Source organism: Rattus norvegicus, chromosome 6, assembly GCF_036323735.1.
Source record: "Rattus norvegicus strain BN/NHsdMcwi chromosome 6, GRCr8, whole genome shotgun sequence".
In the NCBI taxonomy this organism is placed as follows: domain Eukaryota; kingdom Metazoa; phylum Chordata; class Mammalia; order Rodentia; family Muridae; genus Rattus; species Rattus norvegicus.
In genome coordinates this window covers 14,796,739-14,818,779 of record NC_086024.1, presented here as the reverse complement: position 1 = coordinate 14,818,779, position 22,041 = coordinate 14,796,739, and the positions used below count along the sequence as shown (strand labels likewise).

Genomic DNA, 22,041 nt, shown 5'->3' with positions numbered 1-22,041 from the left:
AAGAAGAAGAAGAAGAAGAAGAAGAAGAAGAAAAAGGAAGGGAGGGAGGAAGGGAGGGGAAAAGAAAACAGAGGCTAGGATGTGTGCCCATGACTGAAGAGGAGTGGCCCAGTTCCTCTCTAGGGACGGGTTTAGTCCTGGAAGATGTCTAGAGGCAACAATACCCATCCTAGCATCATGTAGACTACAGCTCCACAGAGGAGCACACATCCCCACAGAGTCACCTCAGCAGACTTCTTCCTTGCTTGTGCTTTGAAACAGTTAAATCAAAGGGAGACTTCTAGACTATCTGCGAACGTCTGAGAAGCGACCTTACATTGATTCTTATGCGTGCAGTGTAATTACAGATGAAGGCATACTTGTCAGGCAGGAATACTGAACGCTGCGTGTCCTTACATTTTCTGTTTTCTGAAAATGCTTCTCACACCTCTGCTCCCAGTCCTTTCTCAAGCACAGCGGAGTGTACACACACTTCACACTCTCACACAAACACCACAGATACACACGCACACCCAGGAGACATCGTGTCAGAGATCTCATCCGGGGTCCTACCCTGAACACAGCTTAACCTTCATGTCCATCCGCAGAGGGGCAACAGATCCTCCGTCCATCTGGGAATGGTGGTGGAACTTGCTTGTTTAAACTAGCTTTGCAGAAATCGTAGGGGCGGGGGTCAAGAAACCAATAATGAAAGTTTTGTTTGCCTACCCCTTACCTTTCTGTTGGCTTGTTTGAGTGTTGTTATGTTTGTTTGTTTGTTGAAATGGGGTTTCTCTCTGTGTTAAAAGGAAAAGAGATTAAAGGGGTTAAAGTAGGGTGCTGTCACTCTTGGAGCTTATCTTTTGACCAGTATATCTTAAACACCTTCTAGGTCATGTAATAAAGCAGACAGGTACGTGTATAACTGATGCCTTTAAAAGTTACTCCTGGGGCCCAGATTTGATGGTAATTCCCGCCCCACTCCCCCTCCCTTAACACCTTGATCAAAGGGGATCAGACCAGTGGCCAGAGAGGGGAAGCTGGGCAAGGGTGGCCAGGCTTGGGGGAGGAAGAAGAGGTGATGGAGACCTTAGGCAATGGGTGAGCGCTGTGAGAAACAGACTTCTCAGGAAGCAGGCTTCACTGAGCACATCATTTAACTGGGGGAGGGGGTGTGGAACAAGAACCATTTAAACCTTTGGGAACTAGGTAGAGGCTTTCAGGGTAAGTGTATGTCATTGGCTGGGGCTGAGATCCTACTTTGTTTGCATAAAGAGGAATTCCAGGTGCTTGTGACCACCTCAAGGGTGGCAGAGGTAATGGGGTCATAAGGTTGGATGGGCCGGGACATGAGGGCCAGGCATGAGAGAACAATCTTCATCCTTCCAGTATTAAGACGGGGCTTTTGGAGTTTGGACAAGCTTAGATCTTACTCTTGTTCCACACAGCTCCCCTGCCACATGGCTCCTCCGCCCCACGTGCCTTTAATAGCAGCACTCAGAAAGCAGAGGCAGGTGGGTCTCTGGGCCAGCCTGATCTACATAGTGAATTCAGGCCAGCCAGGCTACATGGTAGATCTTGCTCGCACTACTTCCCCCCAAAAAAAGAAAGAAAGTCACCCCTGAAGACGAGGTTTGCCTAGCATGTGTGAAACCTGGAGTTCATTCCCCAGTGCTTTAGATAAGAAAGTCACCTGAGTCTGAACTTCATGTTTTAGTGGATTCCAAATTGATACAGGACCTCACCCTTCCAGCTATTTGGTTGACTGTCAAAACTATACAGACAACTGAAGTGTTTCTTCTTCTGTGAGCCCTCGTCTTCTAAGAGCTAGGGGTGCAGACATTTCTGGTCGTGATGAAGTCTGGCATACAGCCCGTCCTCAGGGGACTAACCTCGGCTCTCTGCATTCTGCACTTGGGGGACAGATGTTTAAAATGAGTAGACTAAAATAAAATAAAACGAGTGAAGATTTACTCTGCCCTACAGTGCCTGGCCATTGAGGGTATGCCTGACGCACTTCCTTTGCTCTAACTGGAATGTGAGCAGGGGGCCACAGGTTTAGTCCAGTTCCAGAGAACTGCACTTCAGAAAGAACTGAAAACAGTTACAAGAAGCAGAAGAAACAAGGCTTTTCCTGTTTGTTTTTCGTCTCTTCTTCTTCCTCTTCCTCCTCCTCCTCCTCCTCCTCCTCCTCCTCCTCCTCCTCCTCCTCCTCCTCCTCCTCCTCTTCCTCCTCCTTCTTCTTCTTTATTTTTAGCAACAGCACAAGTGATCAGGTCTGTGGACTTTAGACAAAACAGTTAAAAGCTAAGGTTCTACATGACCGAAGCTCTGTACTTATTAGAGGGGTTCCAAAGGGTTAAAAATAAAGGCAATAGTAACTCATGTGGAGAGGTGGGGGTGGGGTAGGGGACAAAGGGAGAAGGTCAAGGGTGAAGTTGCAGGTGACAGTGGGGGCAGGGAATAGCTTCAGCAGTACAGCCCTTCCCGACTTCAGCATCTGGCCCATGGCAGCCATGACGATATAGTTTTTAGTAATACCATTCTTATTCTTGTATTTCAAGTTCTCTCTCCCCTACTCTTTGACCTTTAAACATTGACTACACAATCAATATTAATTGATTATGGTGCATTCATTAGGATACAATATAGACATGCACAGATCAATCAACTCTTCCAACTACAGGGATGTCTTAGTCCATTCGGGCTGCTATAACAAAATGTCAGAAACTAAGGGTTAGGATGTGGTTCAGATGGTATAGAATGCTTACCTAGTATGCTCAGTGCCACGGGTTCAATCCCCAGCACTCCCTAACCTGGGCACGGTGGCATGCATTTGAAATTCCCATGATGGAGAGGTAGAAGGTAGAAGAACCAGAAACCCAAGGTTATTCTTGGCTACACTGAAAGTTTGGAGCCAGTCTAGTCTTCAAGAGCCCCTTTCTCAAAGAATAAAATAAATTAAAATTAATTAAAATGAAACCTTATAAGGAACAGAATTTTATTCTGAACAGTTCTAGAAGCTGGGAGTTTGAAGGTCATGGGACTGGCAGAGTCAGTGCTTGTGAGATCCTACTTCCTAGTTTACATTGTGGAAGGGGCAAGATGTCTCTCTGAAGTTCACTCATAAGATTCCATCTGTGGGGCTGGAGAGGTGGCTCAGCGGTTAAGAACACCGACTGCTCTTCCAGAGGTCCTGAGTTCAAATCCCAGCAACCACATGGTGACTCACAACCATCTGTAATGGGATCCGATGCCCTCTTCTGCTGTGTCTGAAGACAGCCACAGTGTATAAATAAAATTTATATGAGCCAAACTCATATAAATAAAATACAATAATAATGATAATAATGATGGTGATAATTGCACCTGAGTCAGCCAATAGCATCCCAGAAGACCCACCCATCACAGTGACACTGGGGGGGGGGTGGGGGGTGGGGGGTGAACTGAGAAGCAGGGCAGGGGAGTGTGGGCAAATTTGCTTACTGAGAAAAGCCACTGAGCCCATTCAAAGGGGGTAAAATGAGACCCAGCAAGCCCTATGCAAGGCTCAGTGGGAGTCTGCAGGCCACCATTGTGAATGTGGCATGGCTCCCACCAGGTGTGGGCTAGGGGAGGAAGATGCAGGCTTATTCATTGGTGAGGCTCCAATGGCCACGCTCTCTGATGAGCAATGACTAGGTGGTATCAGGCACCTCCCAATGACGCCCCCAATGACGCCCTTCTGGCCAACCCTAAGGGACCAGGCTTCTGGTTCAGAGTCAGATAGCTTGGAGGGGAAGATGAGAAGGGCGATGGGGAAAGCTGAGTGTGTAGCGACTAAGCCTGCCTGGAGAGCTAGTTGAAGGCTGTCACTGGATTAATTAGAGTAACACATTGCTCATACCCAGCGTACCCTCCAAGTAGGAAAGGAGGCAGCAAAAGTTGAATGGGAATAATAATAATAATGATGATGGTAATAAAGAATTAACTGATACCGAATGTTTTCTCCTTGGTCTCTGCTTGCCCAGGTTCTGACGCGTACAGCTTGTAATTAGTCTCTACCTGCAGATGTGTGGTTCCAATGACTTGTGGATTAAGGAGAAACTCTAGAATTTCTCAGTACCTGACAAGTTGTAACGTGAAAAGCTACACTTAGTCCATTAAAGATTTTTCACAGTGACATTTGAGTGCAGCTTGAGAAATACACCGCCGTGCCCTTCATCGTTTTCAGGGCATGGGTGTTGGGAAGGAGGTTGCTACGAAGAACAAAACAAAATGGATTGCATGCGCGGAGGTGAGCTAGTGAATGCTGATAAATGTACTTCACTGAATGTCAGCAAATGTCACCCGAGAAGCCATTTGCAGCTACCATAACACTCCCCCCCCCCCCCGAACCAACAAAGAGGAGCAGAAACAGGCGAAGTGAACTGGGCGTCTTGCTTCCACATGAATAAGCAATCAGTCCTCTCAGAAGTTACACCAGAAAGTTGTTAAACCTCACAGAAGAAGCTTTTCAGCCACACTGACACATGTCTACCTTGCTGCAAAGGGTTGGGGACCGTCTGACGGCACTGGGGTTGTGACTCCAGGTTTGACTTAATAGCCCCCCCAGCCCTGTGGGTGCCTGCCTTTTGTATGTGGACAGACTGACTGTCTCAGAGGCACGCTTTCTGGGTTCTTCCTACCCAGCATGCTGCTTCTGCAGATTCCAAGAATCCCAGCTCCTTCTAATCTAACTCTCCTTGCAGGACAGGACTCCATAATGCAGCTTCCATGGCAACCACTGGTTGGCCTAGCCCTTTAGTCCCTCGATCAGAAACAGGACTTGAGTGGTGGAGTAAGTTTCTGTTTCATTCCTGGAGATTGACCAATACTTAAAGCCTGTGTGACTTGGGTTCGGAGCGTCTAGAAATTCTTTGAGAATTCTGCTTGGGTCTACATATTCCTCTCTTCCTCCACAGCTTGGTGATTCTCCACAGATCACTGCAAAGAAATGAATGGGGAAGAAAGATGTTCCCAGGGAAATAGGAGATTCATTAAAATGGAATTGTAGCCCCCCTTCATTTCCTAATCTCCATAGACTTCTTCCTCCTCTCAATACCTACACACAAAGTCATCCCATACCGACCTCCTCCTTTGGACCAAGACTCCCAGAGTAGCCTGAATTGGCTGACTTTGCAAAAATGCCGCACACACATACTTGCACGCTCAGTGCCCACACAAAGTGAGACCAGTGATTCGAACATCAGAACAGTGCTGTGGAACCCAGCCCTTCCTGGACTCTGCCCCTGAATGTGGTACTGGATGGGCTCCATCCTCACACTACAATGCTCTATGCTCCAACCATGTGCTCTAGCACTGAACACATTTTACAACCAGGAAGAGATGGGCCCTTGGGAACGCGCGCTTCCCTCGGATGAACCCAGGGCTGGCACGTGTAGGAGAGGCTGGGCGGGTTCCTGCTTCACACTCATTGCAGATCCTTTCATAACCCCGGATCTCCTCCCTTTGAATTAGGTATTTCCCGTGGAAGGGCCTTTGCTTCCGTCCTAGACACTCAAAAGACATCTGTTTATTATTGAAATTGAATTGCTCTCAACTTGTTGACTTTCGTGACTAGTTTGAGAAGAATCTTGGCTTGTTTAGGGAAAAGGGAAGGGTGGGGGAGGAGGGGAAAGGAGAGGAAGGAAGGGGAAGAGAGGTCTCTGGAGGTGAGGGCAGAGGTGAAGGTGAGAGACAAGTCAAAAAGACATGGCCAAGAGAGAATGTCCTGCTCAGGGCAGGCTCATAGTACAGTCTGGGACTTGCTTTACTCAAGTTAAAGGCTTTCTGAACAGCAAGTACCTGCGGAGTTCCAGTGAGGTTTCTGTCTCAGGATCAAAGACTCACCGTAGCATATAAACACATTCTGCAGAGAAATCATCGAGAGAGGTGAACATTTCTTGTCGCACTAGGAATATTCTCTTTTCTGCTTTCCGTTTTCCACTTGGGGCTTTTCTTTTTTTCAGACATGGTCTCATGTAGTCCAGACTGGCCTTAAACTTGCTATGTAGACAAGGCTGACCGTGGACTGCTGACGTACCACAAGTCTATGCCACCACAGCCAGAGTAAGTTTATACTTCAGAGTTCAAACCTCAGAGCACTTATTCCTAGAAGAAAAAAAAATGGTCATAATTGGTCAAGATCACCCAAATCCTAGCATTTCTAGAGACAAAGAGTTAGGAAGTAAATAAACAAACAAGTAACTTCATGGTGTGTGTGCGCATGCGTGTGTGTGTGTGTGTTCAAAGAACCCAAACAGAGATGTACGTCTGTCAAGTGAGAAGCTGCTTTGGGTTCACACCTTTATCGGGCTCAGTAGCCAAACCAGCTTTTCTTTACTCTGATCCAGAGGCCATTCCCAGCAGACTGGGTTCCTTTCATACAAACCTGACCCATCCCTCTTGTCTGCTTTGCATTCTGAGACATATCCAACAAAACATTAAATGAGGAGGGGTGTTCGAAATGCAAAACTCCTAAAAACTGCAGCACCTCCTTATTCTCGCCAGGATGGTAGCACGGCAGCCATGGCGGGAGAGTATGGGCTCACCATGTGATACCAGCAGACATCAGCACCAGCCTCACCCTGACTTCCCTGCTCGGCCTCCAAGAGGGGGCTAGAACATTAACAGTAGTGTGGCTAACAGTAGGCAGGCCATCCCAAGGCAAAATGATCAGACGAGCATATTAGTTTTCTGTTTGTTTGTTTGTTTCTGTTTTGAAAAATGCCATTGGCTTGTTTACTCAGTTGTCTGAATAAACATTTATTTGCTCATCTCAGATGTGATTATTATGGCCTAACTGTACTACTCACCATTTAGACTCACGCTAGACCTTTAGTGTCCAGTTCAAACCCTGCCTCTTCCAGGAAGCCATCTGAGATTTCTCCTAGGCTGGTCTCCTGTTTGTTCTCAGCAGGACACCGCTGCCTTCCACTGGACATGTCTTTTCCCCAACACATGTCAGCGCCCTGAGAAAAGAATCTGGTCTATCTAGTCATCACTCAGTGGGTCTCTGCTAATCAGCTCTTTGAAACAGGATTTAAGGCTACTGTAAAGTGGGTTATCTCCCCAACACACTGAGATGTAAGCCATTTGGGTTTAAATATATGGAAAACAGTCTTCTTGGCTGTGGGTGGTATTTAAATCCAGTGTATAATAGGAAAATTCAGTTGAGGAAAGGCATATGGGCAGCCATCTGGATTATTTGGGTATACCCTGTAGTAGGGGAGAAATCAGGAAATGTTGGGTGGGCTGGGAGGCTGAGTGAGTCAAACAATTGTGTGGTTCTGGCCTTTGCTGTCAAGTGTCAGCCAGCCTCCATGTTACTTATAGGTATTAGAAGCCATGTCCTCCAGCCTTAGAAACGTGGGGGCTGACCTCTCGTGCAGATAGAATGGGGTAGCGATGAAAGAGTTCCCATTTGGTTTGGGGTCTCCCACATCAAAGCAGCCAGGTCTCCTCAATACAGTGAGTAACTTTCACTGTTTCTGTAGGCAAAGTTTGGGTAAGAATTAGCACCAGTTTCTTTTATCTCTGCACAGGTGGTCACAGGGGACAGATGCCCACATCCACAAGCACACAGCACTGGTTTCTCTATTGAAAACAAAGTGTTACAGGAGGCTTACAAACACTAACAATGGCCTTTGATAAAGTTCCTTTCTCTCCTTCTTTCTGTTGAGAATCCCCTTCCTTCCTTCTGGTACCTGTTGTTTTCTCACATAGACCTTTCAGAGAAGTGTCTTAATGCAAATTGTCAGTCTCTTTAATAGAACAAGCAGACAGAAGACTTTGTGCCCAAGAGAAATTATCATCCAGAAGAAACCACAATTTAATTTCCCTCGCTTGAAAACCATAGAATTTGAAAAGCTTGGACAACTATTATTGTGTTTACTAAAAAAAAAAAAAAAAATCTTCACCTAATAGAATTCAAAATAGCCTTCCTTATTATTTTGAATGTTTCATTTCAGTTTTGTAAAATGCACATATTTTTCTGCCCAATCAGATTTAAATTTTTTTTGCCTCAATTTAAAGAAAATGATCTTTAAAGTTTTTAAAATTAAAGAATGGTTGAAAGATTTTCCTATTTCAGACAGCTGTTTAAAAACACAGATATCCTCCGCTTACTTCAGAGAGGAGAGCAGCCATGTATGCTCAAAAACTGTTTTTTGAAATGGCACAAATATATATATATATATATGAGGGAGAGAGAGAGAGAGAGAGAGAGAGAGAGAGAGAGAGAGAGAGAGAGAGGTACAAAGTCTAGGGAGCACTGAAGGGAATTTTAACATCCAAACAAAAGCAGAATTACTGTCTCTAGGCATTCTCTCACCCAGAGGAGAAACAATTAATAATTTGCATATGCTCATGACACAAATTAAAGACAAAAGACCCCTCAAGGGCTGTGGTTACTACGCAGCTCTCAGCGTGATGCAAGGTTTCAGCCCTGAACTGCTCTAGGTTCCAAATGAGTAGCATTAAGCTCCATAACCAAAAATAGGGGTTGGGAGCCCTCTGGCCTGTTCCCACTGTAGAATCCTGTTCCCAGTCAGAAGCATCTCCCAGTCTCCCTGGGAGCTTCTACACAAACATAATGTATAGTCCCAAGGGGGAAAAGTAATGTATATACTCTGCCCTTTTTATTTTAATGGCCAAACATTGTAATGCTAGCTAAATACAAATTCTCATCTGTTAATAGGTTCTTTTAGTTTGTAATAAATAGGAATGCTAATGACTAAAATTTGGTATTTGGTATGCATTAGCTTTTGTGAGCTTTTCTTCACAGCCCTCATTGACATGCAATATGGCAAGCTCCCTTTGAAACATATTTATAAAATAACTACAGTATAATTAAACCAACAAAGCCATCTTTTAAGTAAGCTTAATAGCTCAGGTTTTTTTTTCATCTCAGTAAAAAAAATTATTTTAAAAAGAAAAATAGTTATGCCTCAATCCCACTGTACATTTTATTCTGTGCATCTAATATTTCTTTTGCTGCTACAATCTGTGCATATCTAATTCTTTTTGACAACCGTGATTATTAATAAAGAGCTCATGAAAGATATACTTCAGAGCTTCTTCAACAAGAAAAGGGTTTTTTTGTTAATGGAAATTGTAACATATCTTGACAGATACAATATATAAGATGTGCTTTTTTCCCCTTAATTGTTAATTTTGCTCTGCTGAATACGGCCGATGTGGCAGGTGATAATCAGAGTGGATGCTATTCTATACAACGTAACCAAAAATATTTTAATGCTATAAATGCAATAGATAAATAAAAGGAATTATGTTTAGTTTTGCTTCCCCGTACTTGCAGTTTTTGTTGTTGTCGCTGCGGCTACGGGTTTGTTTAACAGAAGAAACCACGAGTTGCAATACACCCTTTCTCTGCCCATGGCCGCTGCAGCATTCCGGCTGTGCAGGGCCCGGCTGAATGCAAAATCGGGATACACAGCGGCTCAAGTTCACAGAGTTTTGTGCAGTTTGTAAGCCATTCCACTCTCCCCAGAATTCCAAAGATACCAAGGCGTGGGACTGGAGCCGCTAGAATGTCCTCAGGCATCCCTTTTGCCCTGCGGACCTCTCCACTCTGCCCGCACGTTCCCCTCTTAGGAAACTCGGTCCTGGTGGCCGAGGAGCTGCCGAATCCTCTACGCGCCCCCCTGCGCAGGGAATAAACACAATTGACACCACTGTTATAATCTTTATTTAAAACAGTTTCCAAGGTTACAAATTGCAGTGCCTCGTGTGCAACAGGTTCATCCGAAGCGGTATCATTACAGATTAACTGTAATGTGTAGGATTCAAATAAAAACATAAGGGATTAGGTAAAATGGGCGATGCTTGAGAAATAATGGCCAAGCGCATCTCTGCTGCAGAGGGAACCCGCGAAGACGCGGGGCGTTGTGGTGTCGCGGAGCACAAAGCTGGACCCTCGTTCTGCAAGCGGTCAGGGCCGGTGGTTCTGGAAGGACCAGAGGCTTGGAGGTGAGCCTACTGGGGCGTCGGGAAAGAGACACTGGGCTCCCGAGGATCGGAAAGGCCAAGGGCCAGGGAACTATACAAGTGGACACCGCAGGCTGGCCTGCGGTCCGACTGGGGGTGACAGACAGCGCGGCGCCAGGGACACGGTCCCATTGCCTTGCAAAGAGCCCTGCAAGCAGAGAGGGAGGACAGCATACCTACGGGGGTGGGGGTCACTGGGTTTGTATGTATGACTGACATGGCATTCAAGGTCCAAGCTTGAAGGTGTCTCAGACGGAGTCCTTCTGTCCATCCTTTCCGTTGTCCCCACTCTTTGGCCGCGTCCGAAACACAGGAGCCGCCACTCAAGCCACGTGCGCCCGTCTGAGCCCAGACCTTGGGCCTTCACAGCCCACTGAGGTCCTGAACCATTCCCGGCCACCTCCCCTGACCGATGATCTTTGTGCCCTCTGGCTCCAGGAAGACCCCGGAGCCCTCCTGTCCCCTCTGCTTCCTGCAGAACCAGAACTGGCGGCGAGGCGGAGGCTAGACTGTGCCCGAGCTGGGCCGCGGCCTGGGGCGGCTGACGCAGCCTCGAGGGCTATTTGTGAGTCTGGGTGGAGGGCTCGGGCTGGAAAAACAAACAGGACCACGGCGCAGGGACTTGGAGGCTGGCTGGGGGCTGGAAGGAAGTGTGCAATGTGGCCAGAGTGGGAAACAAAGGCCGATCCCCAGCCCGGTCACCCCGCAGTGACCCCAGACCCACCCCGCTGAGTCGCCGGGCTCCCGGGCCTCTACTCTGGTTCGGCCGCGCAGCTCGCCCAGCGCACACCAGGTGCTCCGAGGGCTCCGAGCCACCGCTGTCGCCGCCGCCGCTCCAACGTCTGCTCTCCCGCGTCCATGGAGACCCAGCGGGCAGCCTGGCCCGAAGGCGCGAGGGCCAGAACAGCAGACAACGAAACCTCACCCCACTACTGAACATCAACCCACCAAGGCTTAGAGAAAGCCGCGTGGCTAACCTTCATCAGAGAACCAGGCGACTCTGGAATCACTACAGCCACAGCAGTGTGTGCAGTCAGGGAAGAGGGGATGAACTCCCAGGTGGAAGAAAGTAAAAGAAAGCTTGGGAGAGATGGGCCCTGGCTAAGGCGGCAACGGGAAGGGGCTGCTACAAACAGCTGTTCCTCATACATATTTCATTACACAATCAGATAATGCGTCCCACTACCTTCTCAATTATTCACAGATAAACATTTTCAAGACGTTTTGACATCTGTCTTGGTGCCTGCTATTAATTTAGTAATCACTGTAGTTAAAAATGTATGGGATTTTTTTTCCGTCGGAATACCTTCTCTCTGAGCGCAAGCCCAGTGTTGGGCTGTGGCAGAGAGCCCGGGCCCTCTGGGAGTGAAGGCACCTTGGGAGGTGAGGACCCATCTCTGGAGCGTTGATGCTGTTGAGGAAAGGATTAAAGGGGTATCTGTTATTTTAATTTATTCTTGAAAGTAATGACTGTCACACACACACATACACACACACACACACACACACACACACACACACACACACACACACTATGACAACTCTAGACCTGCAAGGCCATTCGCCCTTTGCCCTGGGCCATGGAAATGGTTTGCCTCATGTAAGCATCAAGAGTTGTTGAGAAAGAGTGGACAATCCCTGAAAGGATAACATACAATGCACATATATGTGTGCATAGATATATCAAGGCACAAGAACAAAAGCCGATCGATGAATTATAGGTGCTATCAAAAGGTCACAGTTTTGCCCCCAGTTCTGTGTGCTGGGCAGAAGGCACAAGGGTAAGAAAGAAAATACACTTTCAAGTGTGTAGAGTTGGGGTTTCGAGAAAGCAGTGAGTCGATCTTTCCTTAAGAGGTGAATGTCAAAGGCGCACGCTCCAAGTGGTCCAGCTAAATCCTCACAAACAATTTTTTAAGACAAGTTAGAGGTTGAAAATTGTCTTAAGACTGGAAAGACAGAGGAAACGTTTCCAGTTCTAAGATGCTGTGGTTTGCTGTGCGAAAGGCTCTAAACTTCTTACAGAAGTAGAGGGTGTTCAAAGACAACCGGTTCCTTCCTGTTCCGAATCCTAGCTAGAAGCAACCGAAGTCACAGTTGGCTCTGAGGGTGCTGTGTCTGTGTTCACCTCACTTCTTCAGGCTCTCCTGACGTGCATCAGCAGGTGACTCCCCATTCGGGGGTGAGAGAAAAGCAACCTGGAGAAAAATAGCTTTGAAAGAAACTGCCCTCCCAAGGAAGATTAAGACTGCATGGACTCTAAGTTGATTTTCACAGTTTATTGTTCAAAACACAATCAAGAACAAATTCACTAAAATGTCCAGGAACTAAATGTGTCTTGGGAAAGTAAGAGCTGTTCACAAAAGGGAGGAAAATTCCTCCCTATTCACACCCTCTGCCTCTTCTTCAGTGGACAGTGACATCTGTTGCAAGGTACCCTGCAGCAGTGTTCCGAGGGTCATTTCTTTAATACACATGCTCTCTTTTGCTCCTTGGAGAGTGGTTATTGGACTTGTTGGCCCAGGAAGTAGCATTCCTCCCTCCCTCCCTCCCTCCCTCCCTCCCTTTTCCTAGTCGTTCTTTTAAAGAAATGGTCCCAAGACTCACGCCTACTACTTTTAAAGGGAGAGGCTCGGAGAATGAGCTCAAGAGAGCTCACTGGAAAACGAGGTGAGGTTGGGAGGGGCAGCAGTGCTCTGAGCAGCCCCTGCTTCTTCTAGAGGGAACTAGGGCAGCCATTGTTTGGGACTGTTCCCCAGGTCTCAACGCCAAAGGAGGAGACAGAGAAAATAAGTCAGTACACACCTTAAGCCGAGCCCCAGAATCACTGTGGAAACCCGGTTGGTGAGGTCTCTTTCAGGCTAGGGCCTCAATCCCTGCCTGGAATAGAGGAAGTTGAAGACTTCTCACTATCTCACAAAAGAAAATTAGTAAAATATATAACTATCTTGGTCTAGCATATTCCTTGTGGGTTTGTTTGATGTACACGGGGTTGGGCTATAGGGTTGTTTTTTGTTTTTTGTTTTTTCAGACCACAGAGGAGAAAAGGGGACAAAACAGGGCTTTCCCTTATCTGGAAATTGAGAATCTCTTGTCATGTAGTGGAGGCCATCTGTGCTGTTTACTCAAGCCCTATTCCAGAGCACAATTTCCCAGGCAAAGGGTGAAAAAGACAACCAACAGAAATAACTGAAGCAAAAAGGAACCTTCCTGTATTGCCCTCTTCTGGGTGTCTCCAACAGAGCAGGTAGGAGAACCCAAAGGGAGCCTCTGGGATAGAGGATTCCTTGGCCCTTTCTTCAGAACGTGGCCTGAAACATTCCATACAGAAGATTCAACGAAGTTTCTTTCTCCAGGGTCACTGGATATCTTGTAGAAAGTACCCATGTGGACAAAGTAGTTTTTGTCTGCATCCTGGACGACAGGGTGAGTGTCCATGCATTCGATCCATTCCTTGGACATATCTTTATTCCTCCAGTACTGAGGAATAAAGTACTTTATTCCTCCAGTTCCTATAATTTTCCTAAGTGTGTTCCCAGACACTTGCAGTGTGAATACCTTCCGTGAACACCAGATGGATCTGTCTTGGGGAGAGGAGGTGTGCAAGGGGAGGTTCTGGGCTTTGGGTGGGCTGTAAGGTTGGTAAGTTTGAGAGTCCTAGGCTTTTTTCACACCTTCCTCTAGTGTATTCTTCCTACTAAGTATTATGCTAACCTTTACAAAAACAAGCTACCCTCTGCCACCTCACAGGATAGATTCAGGACGGGTGTGAATAGCTTCTAGAACCTCCCTGGCAGAGAGTAGCTACAAACAGCCAAAATAAGAGACCAGTGAAGTCTTGTGACATTTAGACTGACATACCGACCACCATCATCTGTGTTGCCCTGGGTCTCAGGAGAGAGCCGAGGCTCCATAGTTAACCTCAGGGAACCTTTTGGCGACCTAGGCACAGATGCGCTTACCACTGCAAACTAGCAGGGCCCGCCCCCTCGTCTCCTCCTTAAGCCTTCACCCCAACTTTAAGCTCCCAGTAGGAGAGAGCCAGAGTTCGAATCACTGTCTCCCTCTAGGCACCCTGGGGCAAAGCCACTTTTCAGGGTCCCTAGAGGGACCTAGGACCTGGATAGCAGAGGCAGAGTATTGAAAACAGTTATCACAAGTTTCCAAACAACTCTAGCGGTAAGTAATCCTCCACTGTCTTCTCTCCTCTGGCCTTGGCAGCCAGTATTTTCACCTGCCCGCGAGACAGCAGACACTGGGGCGTGCACAGAGCAGGGCCTGAGTGCACTCGTTCTGGTGCTGTTGGAAGTGGCTTCAGAGAATCTTCCAGATGTGAGGTGTTTGGTTTTTTTGTTTTTTTGTTTTTTTTTTCCTTTCCGTGATTGAAGATGACTTGCGACTAACTTCAGGTAGTATATTCTTAAAGGATGAATATTAGTCTAACTGTCAGCCTTTTTCTGTGCTTTGGCGCTGAGTGAAGCCACCTCTTCCCCTCCCTCAAGCAGCCTTCGTGGCGGAGTGAAAAGGCCAGGCCCTGAGATCTGTATGGCTCAAGTTCTTAGTGCTCACTCCAGAGATCTGATTCAAAGGTCCAAGCTGTTTGGTAACCTTGCGGGGTCAGGAAGGAGAAGGAGATCTTGATAACCATCCCATACTCACAACAGGGAGGAGTTCTAACCTCCACACACAGGACCTTCGGACCTAACTGCCTTGCCATCTCACTCCCAACCCAATCTGTGATCCGGATTGGCGGCGCGGGGTGGGAGGGCTACTGAGGGAGTTAGGTTGACACAGGATGGAGGTGGAGGTGGAAAGAGGGAAGAAAAAGAAGCAAGATTGGGTGATGATGGGCAGATGGCTGAGAATGAGGTGGAGATGGACTTGGGGTTGCATCGCAGGGCACCAACTATTCACCCTTCTATGGAGAGGTGCGTCTGGTTGCTCCGTTACTCGCCCCCCCCCCAAGCTAATAATGTAGTAATTTAGGAGGGGTGAGGGGCTGGGCGAAAGGAAGGAGGGGAGAGGATGGGGGTGGGGGGGACGCGCGCTCCAGGAGTGAAAGCAAACTGCTAGCTGTCGAGGCTTGCGGCAGTTCAGGCTTCCCAACAGGTTAGCTAGCCTAGGATCCACCCGGTATTTCGCAGGAGGGGGTGGGGGGGGAGCGGCGTTGAGATAGCTAAAGGAGGGGAGAGCCTTCCTGGAGGACAGAGGGAGGGAGAGAAAGAGAGATAGGAGCTAGAGCGCGCGCGCGGAGCCCTTTGAAAGGACTTTCACTTCCTAATGAATATTTATCCGCCGCTGCTACACGCTCCCGGCTTCTCTTACCTTTCCGCAGGTAAGATCCTCCCTGCCCTCCTACCCTGGTGTGTGTGTGTGTGTGTGTGTGTGTGTGTGTGTGTGTGTGTGTGTGTGTGTGTGTGTGATCCCGGTTTCCCCCTCCCCGACTCAGGCGCGGGTGGTCAGTCTTTGGGCGGGCAGGGTGAGGTGTGGGGTGTGGGGTAAGGTGGCTTCTCTGTACGCGTTGGGCCCCGGACGACCAACGCAGAGTGTGTGTGTGTTGGGGGGGGGCTACCTATGTAGAACGAGAAAGAGAGAGAGAGAGAGAGAGAGAGAGAGAGAGAGAGAGAGAGAGAGAGAGGAGAGAGGAGAGAGATTGTGCGCCCCCGAGCGCGCGTCTGCTCTATGCGCACATTAGGGACATTTTTGGACTTTTCTCTCGGACGCCCTGGATCTCTTGTCTTTGCCTTTCTTTGGTTCTCCTCCCCCTCTTTTGGCCTCTTTTACCTCCTCCCCCACCCCACCACTACCCTCGGTTGCAGAACCACTCCTCTTCCCCGCTTTGTGCCGCTGGCGCGCATCCCACCAAGCAGGCTCTCGTGTCTCTCACAAAGAGGATGGAGAGCTTTTTTTCCTCTGTGACCCCTACACCAAGATCGCTGGTTCAGGGATCCCTCGACCCTTTTCCGGCAGGTTCAAATCTTGAGGTTCTGCTGCGCGCTCTGCCTCCTTCCCCCTCTTGGGGCGCAGAGGCTCAGTGCAAGGAGCTGAGAGTAATCACTGGTGATTGGAACTCCGGGGTACCGGGTGGAGCTTCACAAGGGGTTTACTAACCTGGAACCGAGGGCCAGAAAACCCCCATAGTAGGGCGCTAGTACCCTGCCACCCCGCCCCACCCCACCCCCAAACACGAGCCACCGCTGGCGGGAGGAGCCCAGCGAACTCGGACCCGCCTAGGGGGAAAGAGGGAGGGGAAATGGAAGGGGTCGGGGAGGAGCTGATGATTTACACAGAATTCTTTAAACAGACTTACCCAGCCACCTGTTGAGAATCAGTCTGGGGTCGGCCAGCTCCGGATCTGCTCGAGGTGGACACACAAAAACAAAAGCCAAGCTGGGAAAATAAATTTCTTTGGCTATGCCAGACGCGGCCGGTTAGCCTAACAACTCTGTGCTAGGGTAGCAAGACTGTAAGATCCAAGAGGGGGTTGTTGCAGAAGACCCACTACTCCAGGGTCCGCCCCTATCCCACGCCTCCTCAGCTTAAAGGCCAGGGACTCCGGAGCTCGTGAACTCGGCACTCAGGGCTCAGCACCCTCAGTTCAGCTTAAGCCGGGGCAGGCCTTCTAAGCCCTGCTCAGAAGTCAAGAGCAGCAGCGCCGCCGCTCCTCGCAGCCTTTCACGCTGCAGTCGCTTCTTATTCTTGTGTCTCGGCCTTTCTGGGCGCCCCCGGACAAAGCCCCCAGAACCCGGTCGCTCCCTTCCCGCTAAATCCCCTTCGGGGTCAGTGCGCTACCAGCACAGGGCCGCACGCCTCTCCTGCTAGCCGTGTGGCTCTTAAAGAGCCCCACACCCCTCCGCCCTGCGTGCTCCTCCGACCCCCGCCACCCCTCCCCTCTCCTCCGGATCTAGCCCCCCACGCCGACGCCTCAAGTCCCTGCTGCCCCGACCCAATGCCCGTGGATTCCCAGCCCCCTCCTTTCGCCTCCTCCCCTGAGCAGCCTGTGGGCCCCGAACTGAATTCTACCCTCCGTTTCAGGTCTCCTTTCTCTCCAAGGGCACCCGCCCCTGACTTTTCTGCCGCTGCCTTTGCCCTTTAGAACGGACCATGACCTGGGCATTACTGTTGCCCAGCTCAGAGATGATCCTAGAGTTTATACCTGGACTTGGTTTAGGGGGTCGTGGAATGGAAAGGGGGCTGGGCACGGGAGTGGAGCAGAATGGAAGGAGGGAAGGGAGGAGGGGCCGGTCAAATAGACTTAGCCGCTGAAGCTCTTCTATCCCAGGACCTACGTTGGTCTTCAGCAGTAGTTGAAAACTGGCATTGAATGGGGTCTTGAAGTTAGAAATCTTACCCTGACCAGCGTAGGAGGGTGGAGTGGTGAGCATGTGGAGTTAGGTTTCCAGAAAGCCCTGAACGGAGAACCAAGAGTTCCCTGCTCCCAAAACCAGCAAGTGCTAGGGGTGTACAAGAAGGGAGTAAGAAGGGACCTTGAGTTCCAATTGTCCAGGAGAAAGGACAATGGAGGCGAGAGGGCAATGGGAGATGTCAAGGCTTTCTGAGGAGCGCAGTGCAATTTCTAATGGTTCCTTATATTAACTAGTTAACTATGTACCTTGGCCCCAGAAGAGAGGAGTAGATGTTTGTTCTAGTGAGTGGCTGTCTCCACTCCTTTTCTTCTAGCATTTTCCCTAGCCTCTCCTCCAGGTTTGTTTTGGGCCCCAGCCTCGCCCAAGGAGATTGGACTTTCCTGGGGTAACTTCTGCAGACCTCTCCAAGGCAAGATGGAAGGGGGAGGGGGTTAGATTGTGTGAAGGCAAGTGTGAACCTGAAAGTCAGGCTCTTAGGGGGTGTGAGCAGGAGTGGTTTGGGGAGCTGAACCTGCCCACCCTTTCTCAAATACAGGCCTAGAGTTCCAGTGGTCCGGGAGGTTGGCGGAAAGAAGTGCGAGGCCTCCTGGGGAGATGAGAGCAAAGGAATTTGAGGAAGGGAAATACCCTCCCCTGTGTACCAGCCCTTCAGACGCTCTAACGGTAGTCCAGACGCACCTTTGAGGAGCTGGGCTGCTTCACTGATTTACAGCTGGCCCTGTGGGGAAAAGTCCATGGTACACACGGGTGAGCTGGACCTACTGGCCTGTAAAATCTACCTCCCTACTTCCCCATACACACAACTAGTTTTTAGCTTGCATCCCTCAAGTATCTGGCTCCTTTCTCTAGGGGCTAGATCACTGTGTAGCCTGCTAGACTGGGTTTGTGCCCACCCTCCTGGGCCTGGTGGTGGGAGGTGTTCAGGTCCTAGACAGAGCCAAACTCCTCTTGTTTGAGGATGTGGGGGGTGGAAGGGCCTTTAGCGGCGGCGGGGCTCATTAGGCAGAGCGGGGTGCCGAGAGGTGCGCGCTGCCGGCCCCAGAGGCCGCCTTTGAGCCGTCGGGGCGGCTTCATTAAGCAGCGCTAACAAGGCGTACAAATGCCGGGCCCAGCAGCTTTCTTGCAATGGTGGGGCCTTAGCAGGGCGCCAGGCTAATGAGGGTCACTCAAAGGGGCTGATCAAATATTCAAATTTCCCCTCTCGCCGGGAACTTTTATGCACCGGGAAAGTTGAGGCAACTGAGCTGTGTTTACTGTCCCGAACGACAATCGCTTGAAGTCCTGGTCCCCGGAGGCTAAGGAAGGGAGGGGAGCTAAGGGAAGGAAGCAGTTGTTGTTGTTGTTGTTGTTGTTGTTGTTGTTGTTGTTGTTGTTGTTCAAAGGAAAATAATCGGGGTCCTTGAAGGGTTTCGAGGCCTCCCCGCCAGAGAACTGCGCTCCCCTGCGCCCTCCCTGGCGGTCTGCGCCAAGCTCCGTAGAATGTGCAGCTTGCGGGGAGGCCCAGACCACCCGCTACCCAGCAATCCCAGTCTTCCGACGTCCTAGATAGAGCCCGGAAGAGGCGTTGTCCCCAGGACCAACCTTCCTGACCATTTGGATCGGCTGTTCCGGGTTGAGCAAGGCGACCTGGGTGTAGCTGTCCCCCGCCTTTTGGGGCTTGCTCTCCTTAGCTTTCCCCGTAATCCAAAACAAGGAGGGAGTGTGCTTCCTGCAAACTCCTCTGATTGTATTGAGACTTTCCCATTGCTGGGCTGGAGCTGATATTTCTAAGCAAATGCCCGGCAGAGCAGGCTACAACACTCCCCAATTCAAATGATCCATTTCTCCCCGTAGCAACTGCACTCCAGTCCTCTGATCCCGGTAGGCCAGGGTTGAAGGGTGGCGGCAAATTTGTCTGTGCAGATGACCTCTGTAGGTACCAATGCCACCAAGTCCCGGCCCTCGAGTCTGAGAGGCCAGAGAGAAAGAGAGATCTAGAGGCCCTACAAACTAATCCCCTCGGGTTTTGTGGCTCTGAAACTATCCGAGTGCAGGCGATCTCCCGCGTCCCACCTACTCTGGAAGTGCCCCGGGCTCAATTCCGAGCCCTCGCGTTACCCACTCTAGTTCAGGGAGGAAAGCAGCCCGGTCCTTTGCACCAGCTCCTCTCCCCAATGCTCAGCCAATGGGAATTTGGGGAAACTCAGAGGTCCACAGCCACCCTCTCCAAAAACGCACACACGCAAACCTTTTAGATCAAGACCCTGCGGAGCCTCTGTGGGATCCAGTCCTACAATAAGCATCAGGGACCACCCGCCCCGCCTCCCAGCTTAGCTCTTAGGTCTCTCAACTTACCGGCTTCGGGAGGCAGCATAGTGTTTCCAGTCTAAGCTGCAGAAGCGCTGGCAGTGTTGTGGCCTGGAGGTGGACTCAGAGGGCGGCGCAGAGCCTTACTTGCGGAGAGGCAAGTCCCGGCTGCTGCGGGCCGAAGCGGGTAGGGGCGCGCTCAGAGCTGCGCGCCTTGCCTGAGCCCTCCTCCCGGCTTTAGCGCTCACAAGGCGGCGCCGCCAGCGAACCGCGGAGCCCGGTGGGCCCACGGGCGACCAGGCACTGGCTGGAGTACAGGGCTGTTCCCGAGCTGCATCTGTAATCCTTGTGCCTCAATTCTTCCTGAGTGGCGAGGGTTTTCGATTTCAGCGCTTTCGGCACAGCCCTCGGCACCTGCCCAGCCTTCCTCCAGGCCTGGGTCCCCCCCCCACACACGGAGGCGGGGGGTTGCGGGGATTGGGAGGGACTGGCCGGGTTCACCCGCCCGCCTGGCGCCTGGGTCCCCGGCTCCGGGGGGGATGCAGTTTCGGGGTCACGAGCTGCTTTCAAAAAGTTGAACACAATATTCGGAAACCCACCCGTAGGAATTCTCCCCCTCCACACACGGCACAATACCCACTCCCCTCCCCTTTTTCATTCCTCCCTCCCCCGCTTCCTCCTCCTGCCCCTTCTCCCTCCCACCTTTCAGCCTATAATCCTTCCCCCCTACAAGAGAAAGGGGTCCGGAAGAAATGATGAAGTGTCTGTTTTTGTGTCCCAACCTTTGGGCTCTTTCTGGGCCCGCAATGAGCGACCGCCCAGTGCTTCGCAGTTGAGCGGAAAAGTACTCCTGGTCCAGATGAAGATGTTTGGAGAGAGAGAGAGAGAGACCGCCAAAGTGGGGCTCGACGGGTCCACCTTTTAGGGGAAACATTCTTCTGCCCTGGTCAGCGACTTTAAGTTCCCCCACCTGTCTCCTGGTAAAAAGCCAGTATAGTTCCCTAGCCCAACCCAAACATTCGGTGTCACCCTCAAATCGGGTTTGCACTCCTCGGCCCTTTAAAACCTGGCACTGCCGGATCAAGGCCTAAGAAAGACCCGAGCTTGAGATTTAAGGCCTGCGACCATTTTGGCTCCAGCCTCCAGTTGGGTTCACGTTTAAATTCTCCCACAACTTCTTTTTTTTCCACTCCTCCCTCATTGAGATCTCCAGAGTGGTGTGTACCCGGCGCCGCGCCCCCAGATCTGCATCGGAATGTAGAAAAGATCTTTTAGAAAAAAAAGTTTTGAATTCCTCAATGATTTTTCTTCTGGAAAGGCAGCTTAAGATAATTATTTCAGCTTTATTGAGGGCAGATTAGTTGAAGTCTGGGCGCTGCGTTTCAATACGCGTTGTACATGGGCCGACAATGTGGGCATTGTTGGCTACTGTGTGTGAATCCATTCAACATATACACTTTTTAACACCAAACCGAATCCTGTCTAAATATACACAGTGCGTAGGGAAAGATGTCTCTGACCCGGACAAATCTGCGTAAATCACACTTCCATAGTTACAGAAGCCGCACAAAGGGAGGCCGGCCTCAAGATGCAGATTACAACTTCTCACAAGCAACATACCTAAGAATAAATAAATGCCCATGCCTGGCCTGAGGGCTGTGGTAGCTGCAGGCAGGAAAGACCCTCTGTGTTCTTTGAACAAGAGGGGTGTCTGTTTCAGGGTTATGGTATTGCTGTTTGAATGGAGAATTTCGGCTTGGAGTGTGTATTATAGTTGTTTACATTATGAGCAAACACTGAACTTTCAGGCCTTGGGTCTTACTCAGGGTAGCCCCGAAGTTTCTGTATCTTTTGGGGGAATGTTGAGCACGCCAAGGGGTGTCCTCATGGATGTAGGAAAAGTGGGCATCTTCCAGACTGCCCATGGTCCAGAGTCCCTAGGTTTCTGGCCTCCTGTTGCTAGTCTACCACTGTGGGAGGCAGTTGAAGTCTGGGGGTGGGGTGGGGGAACAAAGAGTGGAGTTGCTTTAGAAGACAGAGAAAGTGTAGTGTTTCCACTGTTTTAAAATACACGGTGATGGAGAATTCAACCAATGCTTGGCTGGGAGCAGAACTGTGCGATGGCTTGGGAATGGAGTCCAAGGGCACTGGCCAGGAAAGTCCTCATAGTCTGTGTTGTCTTGGCCCTCCTAGGTAACAGCTCCCATCTACTCCCATCTCCCCAATCTAGGCTCCCCCAGCGGCTTGCCACGGTGACTATGCAATGAGCCTTGTCACCTCTCCTCTTTCTTCCTGACCACTATCAGTGGTCACATGGACAGAAGGAGGTGGCTGGGACACCATGTGCAAACCTTGCTGGGCCACCTGGCCTCTTCTAAGG

General features: G+C 50.0%; 1 long non-coding RNA gene across 3 annotated transcripts in view; it reads right to left on the bottom strand.

Moving 5' to 3' along the window:
- Positions 1 to 20,255, bottom strand: part of LOC108351167 (uncharacterized) — a 29,218-nt gene extending 8,963 nt beyond the window's left edge. Inside the window, exons 1-5 of one of the 3 annotated variants that reach the window (XR_005505660.2) lie at positions 19,710 to 20,255; positions 18,054 to 18,093; positions 16,319 to 16,363; positions 5,851 to 6,111; positions 716 to 4,944 (exon numbers count right to left, since the gene is read on the bottom strand). This is a non-coding gene — a long non-coding RNA (uncharacterized LOC108351167). The remainder of the gene's footprint in view (positions 1 to 715; positions 4,945 to 5,850; positions 6,112 to 16,318; positions 16,364 to 18,053; positions 18,094 to 19,709) is intronic. The other 2 variants (XR_005505661.2, XR_005505662.2) reach the window with 2 other exon arrangements.
- Positions 20,256 to 22,041: the final 1,786 nt, after the last annotated feature.